This window comes from Protobothrops mucrosquamatus, unplaced genomic scaffold (assembly GCF_001527695.2).
Source record: "Protobothrops mucrosquamatus isolate PMUCROS unplaced genomic scaffold, P.Mucros_1.0 scaffold_4, whole genome shotgun sequence".
Taxonomy (NCBI): domain Eukaryota; kingdom Metazoa; phylum Chordata; class Lepidosauria; order Squamata; family Viperidae; genus Protobothrops; species Protobothrops mucrosquamatus.
Genome location: NW_015386080.1, coordinates 854154 through 881649, shown reverse-complemented (window position 1 = coordinate 881649; position 27496 = coordinate 854154). Strand labels below are relative to the sequence as shown.

The window sequence follows — 27496 nt, the reverse complement described above, 5'->3', positions numbered from 1 at the left end:
AAACAAGCAGAAGAAAGGCTAGCCCAAGCTACATGCAGCCAAAGCCAAAAAGTACTAATTTAAGCGTGATCGTAAACAGTGTAATTGAACTGGATAAGAATATTGATTCTCTTCTACCTGATTTTTCCTTGAAAAAAAAAACCTAGAAGTAAAAATCCTCCGAAAGTGAGAGGGGGAGGGATCTTTGCTCCACCCTCCTCTAAACGGAAGCGGCGAATTAAATTTACGGGGAATAGAAATACACAGAAATAAAATCAATATAAGATTTAAACTTGGAAAGTGTGAAATTGATGGAATTTATTAAGAGTCTCCTGGCAAAAGATTATTGACGGAAATAAATGGTAATTATTTGTTTTGAAAATTGAAAGATGAACTGTTGCTGACATCTAGTGGTGGATGAAAATACTGCCCTAAATATACAGCCCAGAAAAAAAATTATTGTGACCTTCAAAGCTTTAGCTAAACAAAGAACAACTACAATACAAGAAAAGAAAACATTGTGGACTATTTACACAGCGAGAACTATAAAACCTAGAAAAAATTGATCTTCCTGGATTATAAATACTTTTTAAACTGTGACTTTAAAGCCATTGGAAAGGAAAACTTTGATTTTTGGTCATTATGGAGCATCAGAGGTCTGCAGAAAGAACATACCAAGAAAAAATAAATACTTCCCAGGAGGAAATGTATGTTATGTTACAACAAATACAAATGACATTAATTTCAAACCACGGGGAAATTAAAAATAAATTTGAAAATTTAAATGAATATATTCTCAATTTAACGTCACAACAAACAAATGATCAGAAAACAAAAAAAGAGAGAGATCAAGTAAAGCAGATAACTGAACATAAACTAGTGGAAAGAAACTTAGAGATGGAATTTAATAGAAGGAACTGTGATGTAATCCAGATGGAGAAAAGCTTCCAGGAAATACTGAACATGGAAAAGATATTGATGGTTATATGTAAAAAAACCCAATAAAACATTTTCTTTTTTTTAAAAAAAAAGAAGAGCTGAAGGCAAGGCTGAGAGGCAATGTTTTTTCATGGTAGTGCCAATATTTTGGAATGCCTTCTTTATGGAGATCAGACTCACACCTTCTCAGCCAGAATTCCAAAAGAAAAGGGTGCATTCTCTTAATTTAAACATTGTTCAAAACATTGTTCAAAACATAAAGCATGCTCAAAACACTGTGCCACCTTTGTAGTTTTTCTTTGTTTTGGTTTTTTTTATGTTATTATTTTTAATCATTCCATGGATGTTTTTATTTTTGTATATTAGAATAACAGAATAACAGAGTTGGAAAGGGCCTTGGAGTTATTATGTACTCTGTAAGATGCTGAAAATCATCAGATTTTGATGGGGTATAAGTTTAAATAAATAAATATGGAAATGACTACTGTTACTATTAATCGAATTTGTTATGTCCTTATATTGCACAGTACAAAATGATTTTTGCAAGCCACTTTATATTTGTTGGCTTAATATACATAGATAGCATTTTTAAAAGATGTTCAGGCATTAAAAAATGGAACACAATTGCATTGTGCTTTTGCTTTGACCATAGGCTATTTTAGGACAAATGACTGATCTCCAAGTACAGCTTTCAAGACATTGGAGAATACAATCAGATCAAGACAGAGAGAAGCCTTACCTCAAACCAAGCACTTTGCTTTGTACTATAATCTATAAACATTAGCCATAAATCATTGTTTCATTTTATAAGAGAAAAACAGTAAACTGATATAACTAATGATTCATGTAAACCATTATAAATGAAGTGTACATTCAGGAAGAAACACTGGATGAGATTCTAAAGACTAGAAACAAGAGTGCATTTCTAGCATGGTGTAGCTGCCCTCATAATTCATGCTATACTTTGATACCCTCAACCTATAAGCTTCTGGATAGGTTATCTGAACTGAGACATATATATATGTACAACCCATTATAGGTAAGTCCTTGGTTAACAACGGCAATTGGGACTGGAATTTCTGTCACTAAACAATGCAGTCATAAAGTGCAATGTGATGTGACAATGCCACTTAGTAATTGCAGTCCTGGCACTTCTGGTTTCTGTTAAGCGAATCCCACAAAGTTAAGCAAATCTCATATAGTCACCATTTGCAACCTCCTGTTGACTTCCCCATTGGCTTTGCTTGTTGGAAGGGACAGTGAAGGTTGCAAATGGGCATCACATCATTTTGGGATACTGCAATGTTGTAATTATGTGAGGTACACAAGAAATGTACATGTTTGTAATTTTCCATTTTTGTTAAAGGAATAGGCATACAGAGGCACTTAGCTAAGGTACTTTTAGGAAAGGAGATATAATAAGCTGAAGGAATAGAGAGGAATTATATATACTGACTTAAAGCATAATTTTAGAATAGAGCACACTATTGTAGAATAGCATATAGCTTATGAATAACATATTATTCAATTTATATAAGGCTTATTCTTTATAAAAACTGCTTAGAGTTAATATTTTAAAGTATAACTATGAACCAAAGGGCAGCCATGTTTAACCGAAGCATGAACTCTGTTACACATATAGCTTCCAGATGGAAAGCAGGCATTCTTATAGAAAAACAAGGGAAGATACAAATCCTTTATAATTGCAATTATTCAATATGGGTTGCAATTCATCTTATAGATAAGCTATACCCCGAGTTAGGAGGAAGTTACAAATCATGTCACAGAAAAGGGAGTGAAGATAAGACAGGAACAAAAGGGGCATTTGATCTAATAATTGGAGGATCTGGTAATTGTAATGCTTGCTAGGCGGTCGGAAAGCATGTGACCAATTGAAACCTATCAACTTGGTTTCAGTTGGAAGGATGTGGCGTGATGCACGGGACAGGGTATAAAAACCTATGCAAAATTGATTCAAGTGTGGACTCTGGGATTTGCCATTACCAAGAGTTCCACTGCTTCTGCAAAAGCTTTAATAAAACTTGTTTTGTTTTCCAACATCCTTGGAGTTGAATTTTTATTCCTCACAATTACAAGCTAGTCACCGAGCACCCAGATCACCCCAGGGCCTCTGAGATAGCCACAGCTAGAAGGACTGATTTCAAGTATCACTCATTCAGCACAGTCGCTGAATGAGTGGTCGTTAAACTAAATGCTATTCCATTCTGATGTAAGCAATGCTAGGCACGGCAGAAAAAGACATAATAATCCAAAGGAATTTGTGGCATTAATATAGCTAAAAATATAGCTAATATAGTTTACACCAATGCATTCAGTATATATGTTCATATTTTTGTATTCTTGCAAACCACTCTTGCCTCCATTATACCATTTCAATATATATGAGAACCAGCCAAATGGTGAATTTGGACCAGTTGCTCTTTCTTGGCCTGCCCTGAGTTATATAGAAAAGGGGGAGGGCAAAAATACAATAATGAATAATAATTTTGTTACAATTTGTTCTAAAAATTCTCATCTCTTTTTGAGGGTGCTAACAACTTCATCTAACAGCATGTTTTTTTTTTATCTTTCTTCTACTCTCAGTCCATTCACTCTATCTTCATACATTTGTTTTGTATCTTGATCTTTATTCACTCTTTCTACATGACTACAGCTACTACAACAAACTTCTTTTGTATTGGATACCCATTTTGTATTCAATCAAAGTTCACTCAATACCCATTCATTCCTGACCCCACCTCTTGTTTTGCCAACACGTATTACAGGTTTTCCTTGACTTACAACAGTTCCTTTAGTGACCGTTCCAAGTTACAACATCACTGAAAGTGACTTATGATCGTTTTTCATACTTATGACCATGATCACATGATCAAAATTCAGATGCTTGGCAATTGACTCATATTTATGACGGTTGCAGTTCTAGGGGTCATGTGATCATCTTTTGCGACCTTCTGACAAACAAAGTCAATGGGGGAAACCAGTTTCACTTAACAACCGTGTTATTAATTTACCAATTGCAGTGATTCACTTAACAATTGTGACAAGAAAAGTCATAAAATGAGGCAAAAGTCACTTAACTAATGTTTCATTTAGCAACAGAAATTCAATTGTGGTTGTAAGTTGAGGATTACCTGTATATAGGTTGCACACTAAACAAATCACATTGATATTTTAACATTGGTTGCTATATTATCTATACCTGGAGCTCTTCTATTTTTCACTCATAAAACATGTATTACTCTCTTCATCAATTGGTTCTTGGATGCTAACATACATAGCATGTTTCAAATTCTATCTTTGACCTTCCACAATTATTCCCAAACATACTAAAGTATTCCTTCCAGCTTTTTCTCACTTAAATTTCATCTGAAATTATTTCATAACTTTTATTTTTTTTAATTAATTTTACACTGCTGGAGGTTCCTTCTTTAGCCATCTTCACTCTATTCCATTTGTTTCTATTTTTTCCTCAAAATCACACTTCAACTCTGTTTTCTCTGCTTCTTTTAATCTTAACTGATCCTTGTTGTCATTGATTACATTTTTACCAGTTTCTTTCTGTCCATAAACCTAATATAGTATTTTTCTGTTATTTTCCTTTCTTATATCCAGTGTGCCATAAGCACAACTAAGGCTCAGTTTTATTTTAATCGCATTCATAGTATTCTACATAAGATAGGATCTCAACCTAAGGACTATCTTTCAAGTCAACATATTGTCTCATGCATCCCATCAACTAGATGATATAAACAGAAAGCATGTATCTTATAGTAGAGTAAGCATAGTCTTACCTGGATATTGATTTCAAAATATGCTGCTGGTAATATTCTGCTCCATGATAGTTATTTCTCAAATCTTTTAGCACCTACACGAAACCATTGAAAGAGAAGTTGAAAGAGATGATAAGGGGATGCACTAATATAATATGCAGAAGTCACTCAAGCTTTATTACTTTTCATTTAATATAGGTAAGAACTCAAGTTTTGTACCATTGTCTGGGCAGGATAATGAACTGCATGAAGATTAAAAGACAGATTTACTTTTCTGATTCTTTTCTCTTGTAAAAGCGATGCCTGTCATCTTCTAGAAAATGCTGTATTCCTTCTAAGTCTAAGACATATCTAGTACAGTAACTAGAAGCCTAAAATAGTTTCTATTGCTGAAACTTCTTTTTGTCTGTAACAATGAATTAGCTGGGACAAACATCCCTGCAGCAGTTATAAATGACCTGGTTATAAACTGGCCTACATTGGAAGTGATTTGGGAACTTCATTTAGATTAAAACCAGTCAAATAAGTTGCCAATTGGGGTTGGTTGATATAGTCACATTACGCTACTGCTTAGCACCTGTACAGAGTGTAAATCTGTTTCTAGGCCTTATTCAAAATGCTAATACTAACCTACAAAGCCTTAAATCTGAGGCCTGCAGCTAGCTCCTCCTTCCATATTTACTGAAGATCTTCATTCGATACTCTTTCTCCAGATGCTCTCAACTGAAGAGAGCAACTGATGAGCCCAAGTGGGTAAGATACAGAAGAAAGGCCTTTTCAGAGGTGGTTGATTAATGCTGTACCCAAGGAGCTCTCCTGATACGTACATTATTGTATTTTCAGTGTTAAATTATTCTTTCTTTTCTCAGTCATTGTAAGAATCATATAAGCATTTTAACAATTCAGTTCTTGCTATTTTATTATTGTGGTTTAATGCTGTATTTGTCCCTCTGCCATTGTTGTTCCTTTGCCTATTATAATGTTCTTTGATGTTTTTAATGACTTACCAGGGTTTAGATTGTTTTTATATTGTATTTATGTAGTTTTATTTCTTATAAAGTATTTTACTTTATTATGCACCAACAATATACAATAAATATGTTAACAAATCTGTCTGTATATCTTGTCAGACAGATTCAAAAACATTGAGAGCAAAGAAAAATCTGAAGCTAAGAGGCCACCTAACAAGCAAACTGCCTTCATTTACCTTCTCTATATTTTGCTTTTAAAAATCTTGTTCAATTTTGATACCTTAATTCTTCACATTTTGTTGATTTTATTGTTTGTTCATTTTCTAAAATGTTTAGAGCAGGGGTAGGCAACCTTGGCTCTTTTATGACTCGTGGACTTCAACTCCCAGAATTCCTGAGCCACCTTGGCTGGCTCAGGAATTCTGGGAGTTGAAGTCCACGAGTCATAAAAGAGCCAAGGTTGCCTACCCCTGGTTTAGAGTTACATATTTTTTCTGCTAAGTCAAAATCTTTTTTAAAAGAAAAACTCAGTAAAAGTGAACATAGAAATGAGCAAGGAGGTTTTTCTAAGTGGCATTATCAGATCTATGAAGATAAACAATTACATATTCAAACAAAAAACATGTGCAGTGTTTGTTCATGCCCAAGCAGAAACACTGTTTACTCTAGATTATATTGAACAATATTTTAAGAAAACATGCATTAAAAATATTTTGCCACATATTTGTCTTGTATTTTTAACTATACTGAGAATTGGAATGTATGTTTAATACTTAGTATTTCTGATGATATAAGTTGCTGCTTTAGAAAAATCCACTATTTTTTTCTTATAGTTTTACTAATTCAATCTTAAATGGCAATAAGCTACTTCATTATTTCTTGGCTACAGGGATCAGAGTTGCAATAGTACCTAACTGAAAAATGGGAAGTTAGATTAATCATAGACATTAAAAGGAGGAACATGAGCTGAGTAATATGTACTTTCATTTACTTCATCTGAGAAGTGAGTCAACAATTAGTGAATGGAATAGTTGTCACTCACATGCTTGTTAAAGGAGTGGTGATGGAACTATTTTTAGGATGTGTCATTTATATTTATTATTGCTATGGGAGGTTATCATGTCACATAGAAATATAGCACATTCCGATAAATTTCACAACAGCTAACATTCATTGCCAAGCACCTGCATTAATCACATTATTTTTATATATAGATAAAAAGTTACTGTATGCTGGTACAGAGCGCTTAAGTGACACTAATGTCCATTAAATATGGCAGGGGCGACCAGATACAAGCATTCTCTTCTCCAGCTATTCTTAAGAATAGGAGCTGCATCTTCATTGTTAATATTTTTAAAAGCTATTAGAATCTTGGTTCTTTAAGCAGGCATTTGGGTACTAGGAATATGTTTGATACCAAAGAACTATATGGGACTATTATTTATTTTGACTTTATGAATTGGAATGTATACTATAATTTTATAGATTACATTGCTATTTAATCTGACATACATTATATATTTTATTATAAACAGCATCAAATAATAAATGTTGAGGCTGCCAGAAGACTGGAACTTTGAATCTCCCTCAACAACTAAAGAGATAAAAGAGGAAATAAAGAAGTAGTATAGTACTGTAGTACAAGTATATTCACGAGGCCATACTCCTGAGTTTTCATGAGGAAACTGCTATGCACAACTTTGGGAAGAAACTTTCCTAGATCAACAGCTAAAGGGCCAGGTTGGATATGCTTGTTCAGCAGTGGGACCAAGAAGATAATAATAATAATAATAATAATAATAATAATAATAATAATAATAATAATAATAATAATAATAATAATAATAATAATAATAATAATAATAATAATAATAATAATAATAACAACAACAACAACAACAACAACAATAAAGTTGGAAAGGACCTTGGAGGTCATCTAGTCCAACCCCCTGCTCAGGTAGGAAACCCTATACTATTTCGGACAAATGGCTGTCCAGTCTCTTCTTAAAAACTTCCAGTGTTGGAGCATTCACCGCTTCTGGAGGCAGGTTGTTCCACTGGTTAATTGTTCTAACTGTCAGGAAATTTCTCCTTAGTTCTAGGTTGCTTCTCTCCTTGATTAGATACCAAAGGTCAGTTAGGCAGCAGGAGCCATGGAGTGCAGGGCTCAAAAGTACATAGTCACAGTCCCGTCCACAACTCATGGGTGGGGATTGAAGCACCTATGTGGCTGTAAATCAGGTGAGCTACCAAGTGCTCAAATTTTGATCATGTGATATGGGGATGCTGCAACAGCCATAACTTTGGGGACCAGTCATAAGCTCTCTTATTGTGTGCTGTCGTAATTTCAAAAGATCACTGAATGAGTGGTCATTAGTTGAGGACTACCAGTAAGCTACTTATATTCTCCTGAATGAAGTGACATAAAAGTATCCATAATAAAATAAATGGCTTGTGTGCCAAAAGATTAGGGATTAACAATTATCAACTAAACATATAAAAAGATAATAAATTAGATATAACTAACCAATCTGTTTGCTGAATGATATAAGTAAAATCTATATTAGAAACTGTCTGAATATAGAAAAACAACTACAGTATATTTGATCTGAACAGGCATGTTTTAAGCTAGAGTACGCTTATGAAATAGGCAGCAAACAAATTCAATAAATAAAATAAATAAAATTCTATTCTGCAACATAGCATGCAGCATGGAGAATGAATTAGGAACTGCAAAATAAACATATGAAAAAAGTGTAAATAGTCATAAAGGAAAAACTGAGAAAGTTGAGACTGGATGCAGCTGATTATAAAATATAATCTTCGAAGCAATGTATGTGCTTGGTAGAAGCAGGGATGATTTATAAGAACAGAAAAGTATAGAAAGGGATAGTAAATAATTTTGGTATTAACTAGATTGCTTTCTCATTCTGTTTTGCTTTCTGTACTTTGCTTAACACTGCTTATCACAAAATAAATATTGCAGTGTGTGTTTTATGTGTGTCTGGGTGTGGGAGATATGGTTATATATGGGTTTGTGTGTGTCTGTGTGTGTAAAACAGAGAGCAATAGACAGACATATAAGGAATAAATATATAAATAAACCTGAAGTATGCTATATGTAGCGCTCAATATTAACCCAGTATCAAGAAATAGGTTTGAGAATAAATCTGAAGATACTTCCACAAACAAGCACTTTTTCCTGCATATAAAAAATGGTGTGAAAATTCCTATTCATACATCCGCACCAAAGCTATCTAACTCTTCTATTCTATAGAAAGGAAGCTGATTCAAACAGGATTTTTAAAAATAGAATTGCAAATTTGGTAGCAACCAATTCCAAAAACTGAATATTACAAAAATTATTAGCATGTCTTTCCAAAATTATTTATAATTTTGAGCCTGCCTTTCTATTCAAACTATATTTTTATGATATCACTGAAGATCAAAAAGGATCATGGTTTAGTTCTGTTTCAGGTTATACATTTGTAACTGAATTGATAGTTGCATTTCTTCTTGTACATCAGAAAAGTTAATGTTGTTGGGAGTATTTTTAAATGAGAAAGATAAAAAGGAGGAGGGAAGACAAGGTGAAATGATCGTAATTTGACAAGATCCATTAATATACAATATGCTCTTTAACAATTCTGGCAGAACTAACAACTGAAAGTCATCAATTGCTGATTTTTTTCCAATTTTTAAAGAATATGAAAATTATTTTAAAGAATACAAGCAATAATAATTGGAACTATGAAGTTATATATTTTCACCATCTACTTAATTTTTTCTGGTAATGGGTATAAGAAAAGCAGAAAGACAAGAAAAAATATTCTAAAAAAACCCCATAAGTACTATAGTAAAACATTAGAGATATTACATAGTTTATACTGATATGCTAAAATAATTTATTCAGCTTTGGGGGGATTAAAGGGTACCAAATAAATACAGTCCAAGAAAAATTAAAGAAAAATCATTCCTTTTCCTACTGACCTTGTATTAGATGTTCTTTCTTCCGAATCTTATGTGTGTTGTGACTAACAAGTGACCCTTTTTAATGCCTTGATAACCAATTTATGTTCACAGCTCCCCCTAATGTACCATATACTCAAGAGTGGTTTGAGGTAATTCAGTTGGGATTATGATGTCATCAGAATTCAGATGTATGGAATTTTTTATGTAGAACTATTGTTGAGCTATCTCCTCTGACTAACAATTTAAAAAGTATTATAAAGAAGTATTTCCTACTATTTTATGTTATTAACATGTCCTATTTAATTTTTGCCAAAAAATATTTCACAATACTAGCTGTGCCCTTTTTTTTAGCCTTTGTTCCTTGAAGCTTTCACATTAACATTAAACGAAGTGGAAAAAAATAAAGCTTTTGAAATTTCAGTTTTTCCTTTATATGTCACTGTTCAAAACTGCAATTTATTGCAAAATAGGAAGGTTCAATTTAAGAAGCAGTTTATTTCTAGAGGGCCCTAGTTTAGTTTTGAATTTTCTGAATAAGTATTTCTGAAATTCTAAAGAGCCACTACAAAATTACCGTAAACAACACTTCATATGAATGGGCATGTAAATCTGTTAATAAATTAAATAAATAAACTTTGAATTTAGGACTTGGTTTTTTATGAAATTATTACTAGTATTATCTATGTATTTTGGAATAAAGTACTATTCATAATTTACATTTAATATTAAACCATAAGTTAACTTTATTTAGAAAAATGGGGTATATAACTACTTACAATCAGTTTCAATTGGAGCAGCAAATAAATTCTAGAAAGAACATATTTTAAAACAAGATTTTCAGTAAAATCCATTTGATCAAGATAATTTTTAAAATTCTTTCCTTACAAAATATTTTGGCTAATTGTAATCTTTTCAAGAACGTTCCTGGATAAAAGAAATATGTATGCGATACCAAAAATTTATAAATTTTGTAGCGAACAGCCAATATAATTCCATTGGACATTAATTCAAGCTTTTAATACTGCTAGAAGGCCAACTGTCAGAACTTTATGGCATGTCCACACAGCATTCTTAAACTGTTCCTGTCCTTTGCTCATGTTTGCTTGACTCTAAATTAGTTTAGAAAGATCTTGTTCAGACTGAGACACTTTAGCGACAGCTCACACACTATTCAGCCTGCAATGCAGGCTAACATATACACTAACACTATACTCCCATGAAACAACTTCCCAAAGATGAAATCCTTCCATCTGAAGTGGGAAAAATGATGCATTCCTGGACATTTAAAAATAACATGGCTAGAGGAAAGTATCTAGCTCAGGGAGTGAAAATTAGTAATTAAAAAATCATATTTCTGTTGCATCTTGAATCAGCAACATTTCGTTTGTAAAGCAAACTTCTGCTACTGCAGCTTTCATTGGAAAGCTAACTGCAGAGAAAGGAGGACTTGCAAGAATGGTGAAAAGAGTGTTTCTCAAACACAACAGGAAAATCTGCCTAAGGTTGCATTTATAATCGAATACAATGAATACAAGGCAATATCATCTATTGTTGCTCTCTAAAAATGGTTATTGGTCCATTTTGCAACAGGACAACTGTCCATTGCAGATAAATCTCAGGGGAATATGCCTGAAGGAATATCAGCCTGCAATAAAACTGATGGAAAAGATGCTCCAAAAGATATTAAGATATGAGGAACATGTGAATTAATCCAGAATGCCTCCAGAAGTTGTGAATGCTCTCTTTTTAAGAAGAGATTGGACAACCATTTGTCTGAAATGGTATATGGTTTCCTACCTGAGCAGGGGGTTGGACTACTAGAAGATCTCTAAGGTCCCTTCCAATTTTTATTGTTGTTGTTGTTGTTGTTGTTGTTATTATTATATAACTCCTGTATTTGGGCAATTGAACTCAATGGTCTTACATTAACTAAAAGATAGCAATTTCTAAACAAGTGTACAATAGTCAACAAAATAATTACATCATAATGACTGTGTTTTTCTTTAAGGTGCCAAAGAATGATTCTATTTTTATTTTCAAATAAATGGTTGTGACCCAGGTAATTTATTATGGCTCTTGCAAATGATTTTCCTCAGTTCCTAGGAAACACGTTGCCTTTCAAGAACTCATATATTTGATTAGGGAGGCTAATATGATGTTCTATAAAGCTTAATAGCTATTGAAATATTACTTCAGAGAAAACAACCCAGTTCCAAAAGTATCTTTCATTTTCCTTAGGAACAAACATTTGAAAATGTTATTTTGCTTATAACTGTATTTCTTTGCATCTATCTACATCCTATAGTTTGATTATTTATTGGCCCACACAATATCTTTCACTATAAATGAGGTTTGTTTGGTATCGCATCTTCTGTGAACCCAACCAATATAGTCTGTAACCCATGGTTTATAGATTAAGATAGCATGTAAACACAACCAATTTTGGTTTTCACATTTTTCCTCTATCAGTCCTGCTAACACTGACTATAGAGGCCAGGAATTAGGCCACAGATGGACAACTGTATTTAAAAACAAGGGCAACTGCAGGGGATGAAAGAAAATCAAGATGATGACTGAAATCTTGCAATTGCAGCTATCTAGACTGTTTTCATGATTCTCCAACCGTTTGACAATCTTATTAATACACTTCTTCAAAGAGGTTTTACTTCCAGGAAATGGTAATTAATTTACGTAGCTCAATATAAGATAATGATATGTACTGCACTAGGAATATGGAAACACAGGAACTAGTCCAACCTTACCCTTGATAAATGCAATAAGTGACTTTGAGCCAGCTGTCTCTCTCAGCCCAACCTATCCTATAGAGCCATTGTTATAGGGAAAATGTTTTTTTAATATTCAAGAATTTTAGCTCTAATAGTTCATACTGCTTGTTATATTCTGTTTACTCACATGTATTTATGCATTTGATTTTATTGTACCCTTTCTTTCTCTTTTTGTTTATGCTGATCAATCACCAAATTTAATAAAATCTATCTATGAGGAAAGTAGGTATACGAAATAAATAAATATGCATTTGCCTCTTTTCTGTTTTATGTCTACTCACAAGTGTGTGTACATGTACAGGGATGATTCTCATGCTTAATGTACCCTAAAACAATCCCCTTTCCTCCATGCCTGAAGTTCCAATAACACCAACTATATTGTATGTAGTTCATTTAAGTTTTAGAAATCTGCCCTTAATAACCGATTCTACTGAGTCTACCCATAATTTTAAATTGAAAGGGATTCAGTGGATTTATTCCCAGATAAATGCATATATGTTTATATCCTCAAAGATAATATTCCAATAATCTGGTTGTAACGTAGATGACTGAATGAGCAACATTACGTATTTTAACTAATATTTGACTTATAGAAAAAGACAACTGCAATTTAATTGCTTATCATTATTTATTACTGTTATAGTGTTTTATATGGAGCTAACTTAGTAGACCATCCAGAAGTTGCAAATGGTCCAAGATACAATGGAATAGGTAGTTGTATAACACCACTATTTCACAAGATGCACTGTTTTTTAGTAGCTTACCTGATACATTTCAAGATGCTGGTTATCAGCTATACAGCAATTCATGGCACAGGGCCAAATTATTTGTGGGACCACCTACCTCCAATTGATTGACTGATCCACTATATCTAGGCATACTATGAGTCCATACTCAGATAGACAGTAGCATTAGTGGGACTAATCTTATTAGAAAAAGGGATAATATTAATCAGAAACCAAATACTAACATCTATAGCACCATCTTCATCATGCTTGCCTCCAACACTATTTCAGCATTTGAAATGCAACAAGATGCATAAAGAAGAGTTTTTAGAAACTGTACAAGTTTCCAGGAATGAAATCAGAAAAAGGGTTCAAGCGTAGGTCCGAGTGTATTCCATATAGAAGTTGTGCCATAGATAGGCAACCACTATTTATGTTTTGCAACCAAATGCTGGGTTCAATTCAACAAGTAATCCAGTTGTGCTATATATAAGTGCAAATGCAAATCAGTTAGACACTGGCAACCATCCACTTCAAAATATTCCACAACGATCTCTTTTTGTACTAAAACATTAAATCACAGATGACATGGTAAAACTGCTCCAATTTTTCTTTATGGCTGCTCTTTTCAGCAAAAAAGAGACCTGGCTGAAGACCTGACTCTGCTGCTTTATCTGGGAATTCTATGGGGGAGTACCACATGGGAGATGGCTAGTAGATTGACCCCACCTGCCCCCCACACATCCTGCTGCCACCCCACCCATCTTTTAATTCATATTGCTATACATTTTTATTATTTTCATTGTTTTATTATTATTATATTTACATATTTTATAATTAAACATTCCAATGTTGTAAGCTGCCCAGAGTAACCACAGGGCAGGACTGGTGGCAAATAAATTTAATAATAAATGTCGCCTCTCTCCAAAGTTTTGTCAGCTTTATGTCCTAAACATCTGACTTTTTAAAAATATCCAACTACTTATTACCCAAAACTCTGCCTTTTTAAGGAATAAAGCAGGTATTTAGTTTTAAATATAACACTAAAGGAATTCAGATTAAGATTTCCTGGCTTTAGACCTTTTTATTTGCAAAAAGGCAATAGAGAGATATCAAGAACATATTTATGAATTCCTGATGAATCACATATCAAAAGAATTTCAGTGGATCATGAATTAAACCACTGATTTTTACCATTTTAAGTATAAAAAGAGTGATTTTTATCAGTATCCCTGCATATAGACAAGTAACACTTATTAAATATAAATTCTATAATAAGATACAATCAGCACAATTCTTTCAGATCTCATAGTGAAATAAGGGTCTAAATCTCTCTGCCTGCCTCCCCCCTTACATGTAGTCCTCACTTAACAATCGTTATTGGGCATAGTAACTCATAATGTTGCTAAACAACATTATAAACCAAAACCTCATGCTCCCATACTGCTTTATGAGCGGCAATTCCAGTTACAATTTTTAAGAGAATAATGTGTGATTCTTAAGCACTACATCATGTGACTGTGACTTGAGACTTCTTGCCGGCTTTCCCATTGGCTTTATTTGTTGGAAGCTAGCAGGGAAGGTGTAAATGGTGATTATGTGACCATGGGATGCTTCAACCACCATAATTGTACACGAGTTGCCAAGCACCCAAATCACAGTCATATGACTATGGGGATGCTGCGATGGCCAGAACTTCAAGGACCAGTGCTGTTGTTCAGTGCTGTTGTAACTTTGAACAACTGCAGAAAGAGTGTCACTAAACAAAGACTACTTAATATTTTACTATATTCTTTAAAGTCTCAAGGCCAAATATATTAGTTGGGTAAGCAATTTCTCTGAAGGAAGCTTTCATAATCACTCAAATTAACAAAACAGATATTAACAAACAGATATTAACAAATATTCTGACAACTATTTTACTTTTCATCTTTAAATCATACAAGATAGCCATACAATCTTTATATGGAAAAAAGGAAAGAATAGAATATTTTCATGTTATTTATAAACAGTTTAAGTTGTTCAGCATGATGTCTGCACTCACTCATTAGGAGTATCATTAGGTGCAAATCAGGATACTATGGCTAGCTTAACAAATCATGTATATAAATCTTCACTTTATGTCATGTTTAAACTCAATCATCATTCTAAACTAAACTTTGAGTCCAATAATTACTTACTTTTGCCTGGAAGAATAAAACATTTGTGTTATTTTAAAAATTTATTCTAAAAATAATCCCGATTCTTAAGATTATACTTCACTATTCATCTACAACAGTGGCCCCCAACCTTTTGGCACCAGGGACCAGTTCTGTAGAGAGAGGCTTTTCTGCGGACCGGAGGGGGTGTGGTTTCGTGTGCTGCCTGCATCCTGCAGATGGGGCTCTGCTTGTTTGTGAGGACCGGTTTCTGGCATGCCGTTGGGACCCCTTTATCTACAGCATCACCTGTGCTCCATTGGAGTGCCTAACTCATACTTTTTAAGGCTAGAGCTCCCCATGTCTTTTCATGAAATATTTTCTTGACTTATTTTCCAAGAGAAAATATTTGCATTGTATATTCAGAGAGAAAGGTTTATAGCTGATAAAATGTCTGTTAAGTTAAAAAAGCAGACATATGCGGAAAAAAATGAGCTACAAAACTGTAATATCGTGCTTTATTTGAAAATAGGGGGCTTCCTCAAAAATAAACATAGAATTGCTTTCCATCTGATTTTATACATACTCAGAGGTTTCCTGAGTTCAATAGGATTGTGCAGTAAACTTGAAAATGACTCCGGTCTAAGACTCAGCTTGCAGTTAAACAGCAATGAACAATATAGTTAAATAGCTTTCTGAACAGATGCAGCTCAGAGGAAACAGTAGTTTATCTGTCTTGCAGAAACTTTCTTATCAATGCCTGTTTCAGTTCCTAAATAAATTGCAGAGCATCTGCTGGGACAGTACTGTCTGTGATTCTTAATGTCTTTTGAAATAATCTGGGACAGTAGCGTCCATGGTACAATAATCCTCCTAACAGGCTGAGAGCTTAAAAACAGCAACATCTCTGTTAAGAGTCAACCTCCAAGTCATTCTCCCAGCATCTGCTTAGCATACAGCAGCACTATGTCCATATTAAAATGAAGTGTCATGTATTCCACATTTATATAGTGTTCACAAATATCTGTGTTTATTCTATAACTATCTACTTAAACCAGAAAGCTTTTATATAAATAATCTCCAAATAAAATCAATAAAATAAACTACTTAAGGCCAATTAAGAAATTGAAGTGTAGCTGAAAACATAAATCAGTTTAAAGAAAATAAAGTTTGATTTTAAGACATTAGTATCCCTACAGTCAAATAATAATACTTAAACAACTACATAACTAGAGCATAAGAACACACTTGGGAATATAGTATGAAGGAAAAATTTTTTAACTATAATATAGCTCATGAATACTTTCAATCCAGCGAATTAAAGCCCACCAAATTATCAGATTATTTTACTTATTTAGCAATGGCACATAGAGGTCATGCAATCATTGATATACAAATTTAAAGAAAGCATATGTGTGTGTTTATGTATATGTGTGTGTGTGTGTGTGTGTACACAGGGCTTTTTTTGTCATAGAACGCCCAGAATGGAGTTCCGGCACTTTTTTGGGGGTGGAACCTTGTAGGTAGGCAAGGCGGGTTGTATGTATATATAGAAAGAGAGAGAGAAAAAGAGAGAGAGGGGGGGGGCTTTTCAACCGGTGGTATACGTACCACCAGTGGTACTTTGGCATGTGGTAGGTGCTATGCGACTGTCCTAGAGAAGTGTAGCGGGAGAGAGGATTGTGCTGAAGAGACCCAAGCCTGAGGGAGAGGCAGCTGTAGCTGCAGGATTGTTGGGGCTTGGCTGAAGCCCCAGGAGCGCTGGGAGGGCTCCAACTGATTGGTTCCAGCTGATTGGCGCTTCTGGAAGCAGCGCGGAGCTGGAGGTGAACTGGAGAAAAAGGGGCGAGGAGAGGATATAAGAGGAGGTGGTTTTGGCGGGAAAGGGAAAAAAGACAACAGGGAAAGAGAAGGGGATGGAGAAGAAGCTGTGGAAGGAGAGCTCAGCAGGCAGGGAGGAAAAAGAGTCAGGGAAGAAGAAGAAGTTTTTGCTGGAAGAAAAGGTCCCCTGGTTCATTTTCTTCAGCCAGGAGAATGCAATCAGCGCTGATGAAAAGAAAAGCCGGGAGACGAGCATGTCAGAAAGGAGGTTGGTTTATTTCGGAAGCCAGTGGGTTCCTGGTCAACTGGCAGTTTGATTTGGTTACCATAAGGATTTTTGTACAGTTTTTACAGCGTTTTGTAATTCAGAGGCTCGTTTGTGTGCTTTGGTTATTGGAATATTTTAGTCTGTTTCACAAAGGCTAGCAATGACTCCAAAGTGTTGGCTTCTGTAGGTTTAATACCTTTAAACAAATGTAATTAGTTTACCCCCTTATCCTGAGTCTGTCTATGGCTTTTAGCAAGTTTTCTTTGTAAGTAAACAGGTTTAATTTAAAGTTATCGCTTTTCCCATTTGCCGGAGTCTGGTTGCTACATTGTTTAAACTGATACATGCCTGAAGCAGCTTAAAGAAAAAAAAACATAATCAGTGTTTCTTTATTCTGGGAGGCTTTTGTGAGCCTTTCTTACTTTGCGCTTGATTCCTGTGTCTTTAGAGGTACAGTGAAGAGACTGGGGGTGCACTCTTACTACACTGCGGAAGGAGAGCTCAGAAGGCAGGGATGAAGAAAAGGAGAGAGAGAAAGAGAGAGAGAGAGAGAGAGAGAGAGAGAGAGAGAGAGAGAGAGAGAGAGAGAGAGAGAGAGAGAGAGAGAGAGAGAGAGAGAGAGAGAGAGAGAGAGTGGTAGTGGATAAATTCATCATACATTTGTCAGTGCAAAGGGAAAGTGATTCACCAAAGGAACTGCCACTGAAGAAATTAAAACTGGTACTTTTTTCTCTTTTTTTCTATAGTTTGTAACATTTTATTAGATTATAGAATAAAATACAAAATACAAAAGCAAATAGTAGGACACAGTAAGGGGGAAAAGGGGGAGAAACGTGAGGGGGAGAAGGGGAAAAGAACAGACATGCTCTGTTGCAGTAGAAGGAAGCATTAACACTGAACCTCAGCTTTTTACTTTTCCATAATATTATAAACTAGCCATTTCTATAACAACAAATGAATCTAATCAGTAAAACCCAAAATCGCCCCCTTTTTTTAGTCATCAAGTTTTTGACACCTTGCTAAGCACTGGTGGTACTCAAATATTGTCATGTCCTAAAAGTGGTACAATCTGTGAAAAGGTTGAAAAGCCATGATCTAGAGGTACTTCTAGAACCCCCATTATGAATAGTCTCTTGGCTTAGTGGCAAACAGTACCTTCCTAAGCTTCATTAGTCACCAGCTGTCAGCTAGTCATTTCACAAGTAACCTAAAAAAAGATATTATAATGGGAAGCATACTTACAGAGGTCTTGAAAATGCAACTAGTGCAAAATGTATGCATGTTTGGTGTTGAGTCTTCAATGCCAATTCACCAAGTATTTATTTTATTTGCAATATTTATACCCCAGTCATTTTGAAAAAAGTCTAGAAAGCTCATTTACCAGAACATTATCTAGAACAGTAAGATAATAACAGAATAATAACAGAGTAGGTCCCTTCCAATATTATTATTATTTTAATAAAATTAATAATTAGTTATTAATAAATTATTAACAATTAAATTAATAATAATTAAAACAGTATATCAAAGAAAACTAAAACAAGATTCAGTGCTGTACAAGGTATTAGTTAAATGCTCACTGAAAAATGTTAACAATATTGAAAAATCTGTATCTCTGTGGAAAGATTATTCACGGGAATGAGGCCGCTACCAAAACCACCCGTTCATGAGCTCCATTTATATTTAAAGAAATTTTAATAATAGTTACAGCAGATGACTTGACTAATCACAAATAACTTAGCCAGCCTGGACCTGGTTATAGGTAGTCCTCAACTTGCAATCAAAATAGGGACCAGAATTTCCACTGTTAAGTGATGCAGTTATAAAGCATAACATCATGTGACTTCGTCTCTTAGCTGCCCTCACTGTCCTGCACACCAAGGCTCCTGTCATCCTTCACCACCTTCTTTCTCTCACTGCTGACAAGATATGCCTGCCCTGGCTCTTCGCAAGGCAGCTTCTGGCCACATGAGGCCATCTTCCCCACAAGGAAATTGCTGCAAGCAACCTGGAAAAGTAAGACTTGTGTGGCCAGTAGCTGCCTAACAAAGAGCCAGGGCAGGGGTACCTCATCAGCAGTGGGAGCAAGATGACAGTGAAAATCATCTAGGGAAGCAAGGACCACGGTGTGTAGGGAGCCAAAAGGGCATAGGTAGGGGACAGATAGGCCAGTAGGGGGGAGTTGAAGTGCCCGTGCAGTCATAAATGCGAGTGGACAACCAAGTGCCCGAATTTTGATCATGTGACTGCANGAGCGGCGAGCCGCAGCCAAGCGCGAGGGGGAATGCCAGAAGCCTCGCGCGAAGGGGGGAGGCCTGGCGACGCTGCGCCCTGCCGGGCGCTCACTGACAGGGCCGGGGGGGCCGAGGCAACCAGGGAGGAACAGCCAAAATGCCCCCTCGGCTTATGCGCGGGTCACCAATTTTTCCCAGTTCTCTGTGGGAAAATCGGTCCCTCGGCTTATACTCGGGTCGACTTATACTCGAGTATATACGGTATATATAGAAAGAGAGAGAGAGAGAGAGAGAGAGAGAGAGAGAGAGAGAGAAGGGGGGGCTTTTCAACCGGTGGTATGCGTACCACCAGTGGTACTTTGGCATGTGGTAGGTGCTATGCGACTGTCCTAGAGAAGTGTAGTGGGAGAGAGGATTGTGCTGAAGAGACCCAAGCCTGAGGGAGAGGCAGCTGTAGCTGCAGGATTGTTGGGGCTTGGCTGAAGCCCCAGGAGCGCTGGGAGGGCTCCAACTGATTGGTTCCAGCTGATTGGCACTTCTGGAAGCAGCGCGGAGCTGGAGGTGAACTGGAGAAAAAGGGGCGAGGAGAGGATATAAGAGGAGGTGGTTTTGGCGGGAAAGGGAAAAAAGACAACAGGGAAAGAGAAGGGGATGGAGAAGAAGCTGTGGAAGGAGAGCTCAGCAGGCAGGGAGGAAAAAGAGTCAGGGAAGAAGAAGAAGTTTTTGCTAGAAGAAAAGGTCCCCTGGTTCGTTTTCTTCAGCCAGGAGAATGCAATCAGCGCTGATGAAAAGAAAAGCCGGAAGACGAGCATGTCAGAAAGGAGGTTGGTTTATTTCGGAAGCCAGTGGGTTCCTGGTCAACTGGCAGTTTGATTTGGTTACCATAAGGATTTTTGTACAGTTTTTACAGCGTTTTGTAATTCAGAGGCTCGTTTGTGTGCTTTGGTTATTGGAATATTTTAATCTGTTTCACAAAGGCTAGCAATGACTCCAAAGTGTTGGCTTCTGTAGGTTTAATACCTTTAAACAAATGTAATTAGTTTACCCCCTTATCCTGAGTCTGTCTATGGCTTTTAGCAAGTTTTCTTTGTAAGTAAACAGGTTTAATTTAAAGTTATCGCTTTCCCCATTTGCCGGAGTCTGGTTGCTACATTGTTTAAACTGATACATGCCTGAAGCAGCTTAAAGAAAAAAAAAAACATAATCAGTGTTTCTTTCTTCTGGGAGGCTTTTGTGAGCCTTTTTTACTTTGCGCTTGATTCCTGTGTCTTTAGGGGTACAGTGAAGAGACTGGGGGTGCACTCTTACTACACTGCGGAAGGAGAGCTCAGAAGGCAGGGAGGAAGAAAAGGAGAGAGAGAGAGAGGAAGAAGGGCCGTCCAGACAGCTGGTAGTGGATAAATTCATCATACATTTGTCAGTGCAAAGGGAAAGTGATTCACCAAAGGAACTGCCACTGAAGAAATTAAAACTGGTACTTTTTTCTCTTTTTTTCTATAGTTTGTAACATTTTATTAGATTATAGAATAAAATACAAAATACAAAAGCAAATAGTAGGACACAGTAAGGGGGAAAAGGGGGAGAAAAGTGAGGGGGAGAAGGGGAAAAGAACAGACATGCTCTGTTGCAGTAGAAGGAAGCATTAACACTGAACCTCAGCTTTTTACTTTTCCATAATATTATAAACTAGCCATTTCTATAACAACAAATGAATCTAATCAGTAAAACCCAAAATTGCCCCCTTTTTTTAGTCATCAAGTTTTTGACACCTTGCTAAGCACTGGTGGTACTCAAATATTGTCATGTCCTAAAAGTGGTACAATCTGTGAAAAGGTTGAAAAGCCATGATCTAGAAGTACTTCTAGAACCCCCATTATGAATAGTCTCTTGGCTTAGTGGCAAACAGTACCTTCCTAAGCTTCATTAGTCACCAGCTGTCAGCTAGTCATTTCACAAGTAACCTAAAAAAAGATATTATAATGGGAAGCATACTTACAGAGGTCTTGAAAATGCAACTAGTGCAAAATGTATGCATGTTTGGTGTTGAGTCTTCAATGCCAGTTCACCAAGTATTTATTTTATTTGCAATATTTATACCCCAGTCATTTTGAAAAAAGTCTAGAAAGCTCATTTACCAGAAAATTATCTAGAACAGTAAGATAATAACAGAATAATAACAGAGTAGGTCCCTTCCAATATTATTATTATTTTAATAAAATTAATAATTAGTTATTAATAAATTATTAACAATTAAATTAATAATAATTAAAACAGTATATCAAAGAAAACTAAAACAAGATTCAGTGCTGTACAAGGTATTAGTTAAATGCTCACTGAAAAATGTTAACAATATTGAAAAATCTGTATCTCTGTGGAAAGATTATTCACGGGAATGAGGCCGCTACCAAAACCACCGGTTTATGAGCTCCATTTATATTTAAAGAAATTTTAATAATAGTTACAGCAGATGACTTGACTAATCACAAATAACTTAGCCAGCCTAGACCTGGTTATAGGTAGTCCTCAACTTGCAATCAAAATAGGGACCAGAATTTCCACTGTTAAGTGATGCAGTTATAAAGCATAACATCATGTGACTTCGTCTCTTAGCTGCCCTCACTGTCCTGCACACCAAGGCTCCTGTCATCCTTCACCACCTTCTTTCTCTCGCTGCTGACAAGATATGCCTGCCCTGGCTCTTCGCAAGGCAGCTTCTGGCCACATGAGGCCATCTTCCCCACAAGGAAATTGCTGCAAGCAACCTGGAAAAGTAAGACTTGTGTGGCCAGTAGCTGCCTAACAAAGGGCCAGGGCAGGGGTACCTCATCAGCAGTGGGAGCAAGATGACAGTGAAAATCATCTAGGGAAGCAAGGACCACGGTGTGTAGGGAGCCAAAAGGGCATAGGTAGGGGACAGATAGGCCAGTAGGGGGGAGTTGAAGTGCCCGTGCAGTCATAAATGCGAGTGGACAACCAAGTGCCCGAATTTTGATCATGTGACTGCAAGGGTGGTATAATGGTTGTAACTTTGGGGACTGGTCATTACTCCCTTTAACACTGCCATAACTTCAAATGATCTGTGAACAAATGATGGTAAATTGAGACTACCTGCAGTTCTTGGATATAAAATATAAGATAAGGTATAAGATATAACAGGACAGGCAAGCTAAAAAATATCTCAGAAGATAGTAACAAACCACTTCCTTATTGTTGCCAAGAAAAAAATTGTGCATCTGTCCAAACGTAAATTACTAGTTGAGCTCAATTTGGCAATTATTCTAATTATAAAATAGTTGTTTTTGTAAATTTGTTGTTTTCCTGTTTTGAGATTGTTTTATCAGTGAAAAGGAGGACATTATAAGAAATAACTTGTTTATGAATAAACTGTTATGAAGTTTATCTCTGATATATTAAAATCCAGAACATCAGGTGCTGGCTTATAATCTACAAATACAATGCTGGATGATTTACAAAAGATTAGCAAGAGATTTTTTTTTAAAAAAAATAATTAAGTGGTTTATTCTATTCCCACTAAAAAGGAACTAAATGAATGCTTGGTGGATAACGAGGAAGTATTTGCATGAAAAAACATTTCTGCACTTGGTTCTGGTACTGAATACACATTCCTGGACTGAAAATCTTTTAGTGTCCTGTTACTTAATTTTTGCCTAAATCCACTCATCTGAGCGACTCTTTTGCATCTTATTTCTACTTAGATGTCAGAATTCTTGGCAGAAAAAATAACCCTAAAATCTTATTTATACTACATACTTTCATTATACTGCTGAAATAAGTGAGTTTTAAAATTGTTAAAAATTCACCACTATTGCAAACTGTTAAAACTGTCATGAGAAACAAATAGTATTGTTAAAAAAATGAACACAAAACTAGCTATTTAACAATTACAGTGAAATTTAGAATCAATTTTTGTTTTCAGAAAATGATCCCATAATGCCAGAAAGATCACATGAAGCCTTAATTGATTTGATTTCATGTATCAGCATTTTCCTGCTAGGAATAATCAGTTATTCTCTAGGTAATTCATCTACTTTCTGTCTTTACTGAATATATATTTCTAAGGGGGAAAAGGAGAATCTACATAAAGTTGGCATCACTAACTATGCTTCCATTCTTTCTGAGCAGTTGGTGCTGGCAGAACTAAAGCATTAGAGTGTCTACTTGGCTGCTGTATTCAAACCACTTATCCAGGAACATATCCATTTTTGTAACTATGATTGCTTTCAGTGGTTACACCTTTATGGGCTTCTTCTCATGTTACCCTTTCATATACGTCAGATGACTTGTTTACATTGAGCCATGAATTTTGAAATATGAATCAAATGTGCTTCTTTTTTGGCTTAAAAAAGAATAAGAATCCAGATTGTATTAAGAAGAGAAACGAAGGAGTTTTTTTCCCAATCTGAATTTCTCTTGGCCTGTTTCAGAAGATTTCCCAAACTTCCACAAATTTGAGAATTTGATGAAAAGTATTTTGATCTCTCAGTGTTTCTGTTGATGAAAAGGACATAATTGGATCCTACCCCTGCAACTGATGAGTTTTTAATTTTCTATTAAAAAATATTTTAGAAAATATTGGGTTGGATGTCTTCACCTCTGCTCATAAAAGGGTGCTGTATGTTAATTTCTGCAGGATTGTAGAATTAAATCTAAAGATATTTAAACTTTGACAAACATTAAAAGTGTTACTGAATCTATTGTATGTTTGCACAAACCAAACTGGGTAATTTCAGAGGGTCTATACATAAACTGATATATTATGTCAATTAAAGCAAATGCCATATTTTATATCAGAGGTGTCAAATTGCCGGCCCATACTCATGACACCACGCCCACCCCATTGCCGGCAATGGCAAAACTCTCCTGATACGTTGCGCGACATCACATGATGTCACGAGTTTGACATGTCTGTTTTATACGATGCAATTAAAATATTAAATTCAAAAATAATGACTAGAAGCATTAACAATGTTGCAGTTAATTATTACAAACATATAACTACTATAGAAACTTTGTAGAGTGGAACATCTGTATCTTCCATAAAGTAAGTTCAGAGTAAGGCATTATCAGATATCCTAAAATATTTAAATGAAGTTAGCAAAAGAATGTAATAGCCAAAGTTAAACATAAGTTAAACATCAGGAGTGTACTCTCCAAGCTATTTGTTTTGTTTTTTAAAAAATCCTATTTCCTGGGAGTAGTCTTATAACACTTCAAGGTACACACATCAAAGTAACAGGAAACCTAATTGCTTTTATATATTTAGCTTTTTTTTTTAGTGTTCTTCCTCATACAGCTGGTTTTATCACACAGGCTGCAATTCTCCAGCCATTCCAAAGTACCATTTATTGACTTTCACAGAATGAATTATCTTCAGGCTCCTATCTTGGATGCACACTATAGTACACTAAGTACATGTACTTGGAAAGTTGACTTCAGGCAAATAACATTTATCAAACACATTGTCTATGCTTGCCAGGTGTCTATCAAGTCAAGCCAATTTACAGAAAATTCTAACAACTAACTGTTTTCAATTATACTTTTTCTAACATGAAAAATATAGAGTCATTGGTTTTTATTCTAAGGACACATGGTCATTTTCTAGGATATTATAAATTCCAAATATGTCTATTCAAAAACTCCATTATTTAAAAAGCTCAAAACCATGGGAATATGGTAAACATTGCTATAAGTGCTTATGTTTTAACAAACTAAAAATCAATGCTCACAATCGCAATTTCCTATTGTCCTTTTACCATTAAAATATACAAATGCTTCATTAGCTAAGATCTTGAAAATAAATTGAATGCACAGATGTCTTAGAACTGAAAGACATCATAATAAATTCTACCTATATTTAACTTTTTATAATATTTTGCACCAATACCAAAACAGTTATTACAGCTTCTAGCTGTAGATAACTATTTTCGAAATTCCTTAATGAAAACATACCAGTAGTTGACAGTACTCCACAACTTTTAACCTAGTCATTAAATTGTAAAGAACTTCTCTGAAAGTAGAGCCTCAATAGGTGAATCCCTCTTATATATTTTACAGCAGAAAAATCTGTTATAAATCTGCTCTGTGCCAATAACCTAAGAATTAGTCTTCGACTTTTTCTTTAAAGGGAAAACCCACTGAGCAATTGAAGCATCGTTTTTCCTTATTCAGACCTCTGGTTGAGACATCCAGTTCTTGAACTTACCTCTTTTTTTTCCTTTTTTTCTTTTTTTAACGAAGGCAATAGTCTCAGAGCAGGAACTCAAAGTCTTCCAAAACCCAGCATGAACTAATTCTTCAGAGCTTCCAGGCTCTTTAGTACTTGCCGCTCCTTCTGGCTACAAACAGGGACACTCCTATCTCCAGGCTAATAGCCGCAAGGAGAAACAGCTAGAAGAAAGTTTGCCCACCCTCCGCCTTCCGCTCCCAGTTTTTATCCACCCCGCCGCTTCTCAGTCACACACCTTTCCCTCCCCGCCTCTCGGGAATGCCATACGGACCGTTAGGCCGGCAGTGCAACAGCTGGAGAGCTTTCCACAGCCTAAGAGCGGCTCCTGGAAGGTGGCGAGGAAGACAGAGCCTGTAGGCGAGCAAGCCCTTTCGGTTTCTGAAGGCACTGTTCCGTTTACAGTCAGCTTCATTCTCGTTGCTTGTCCCCACCTCCCCTGTCTGCCACAGCATTTCCTGACATCATTCATTCTCTTACATTCAAACACACGCCCACTCCATTTCCAAACACTGACTCACTCTAGCCCTGCCGCTGCTGCTATTCGAAGGCTGGGCTTGAAAAACCGGTTAAAGACCTCTCTAGGGGAACGGATATTTATTCATTTTTATTTATAAAGAGAAGCGGGGGAAAGCCCCATTCCAAGCAGAAGAGTGGGGAGGAGGAAGATTTGGCATAGGTATTCAAATGAAGTCGAGTGGAACAAACTTCATTTTTTTTTTCCTAATTAACCGAGTTAGGAGATAAGGGTGGCGGAAGCCTGTTTAAAAAAAATTCTTTGCCCTTCCACAAGCTACCTTAAAGAGACAAAAACCCTTTTAGCATGAAATAGGGACAGAATCTCATCTTTGCAAGGCTGCTGCTCTATTTTCAGAAATGTCCCGATTTTCTGTTTCTCACTCTCCCTTTGCAGGGTTCACTTGAGTCCCGTGTATTCTCCCTGTCCTTCAAACTTCCTTAGCTACAAATAAGTTTGTACATCAAAACTCTGGAATAATTTAGCTGTAGGGCTCAGAAGATGTACCTAATGGCCATTTAGCTCCTGCTTTCAGAGAAGTATTGAACAATTTGAACGGTGCCCTTCCTCTAGCCTACATTTTTAATTATGGAATCCAAAAGAAAAGTGCATCACATGACAAAGCTGTTTGAAACCAAAAAATAATTACTGTATTAGAAACAAATTAAGGATAGACTCCCAGGCATACTTACCTGAAAGTAAACCCCACTGAATAGCAGAAGATAATTTAAGTAGGTAAGCTTGTATAAGACTGCATTTATTCAATTATTTTTCAAACATGAGAACAGCATATATAGTAGAGGCGATATTGACATACAGATACTACTTTTTTACATTGTTAGGGCTATTCTTGGCCATACAAATACTTAATAATAAATTAAGCTCTCACTGTTATTTTATCACCAGGCCCCAAAACCCATGTTTTCAAAGATATAGGAATGGTGTCCCCTTTATTTTTATTGTTTTTTTAAAAAAGATAAGATGGATCAATGTTCCTCAATGTTTACTACATTTGAGCATTGAAGAGAAACTGATTAAATAATGACAACGTTTGTAATAAAAAATGTTACCACTAACATACACACTTTAAAATTAAAGCACAACCCTGGCA

The 27496-nt window shown here is 35.7% G+C and overlaps 1 protein-coding gene across 1 annotated transcript in view; it reads right to left on the bottom strand.

The window, feature by feature from the left end:
* SGMS2 (sphingomyelin synthase 2) overlaps nucleotides 1–26375 on the bottom strand; it is a 42178-nt gene extending 15803 nt beyond the window's left edge. The window contains exons 1-2 of the mRNA XM_015810395.1: nucleotides 26143–26375; nucleotides 4731–4804 (exon numbers count right to left, since the gene is read on the bottom strand). The gene's annotated coding sequence lies outside the window, so the exon portion shown is untranslated. The remainder of the gene's footprint in view (nucleotides 1–4730; nucleotides 4805–26142) is intronic.
* Nucleotides 26376–27496: the final 1121 nt, after the last annotated feature.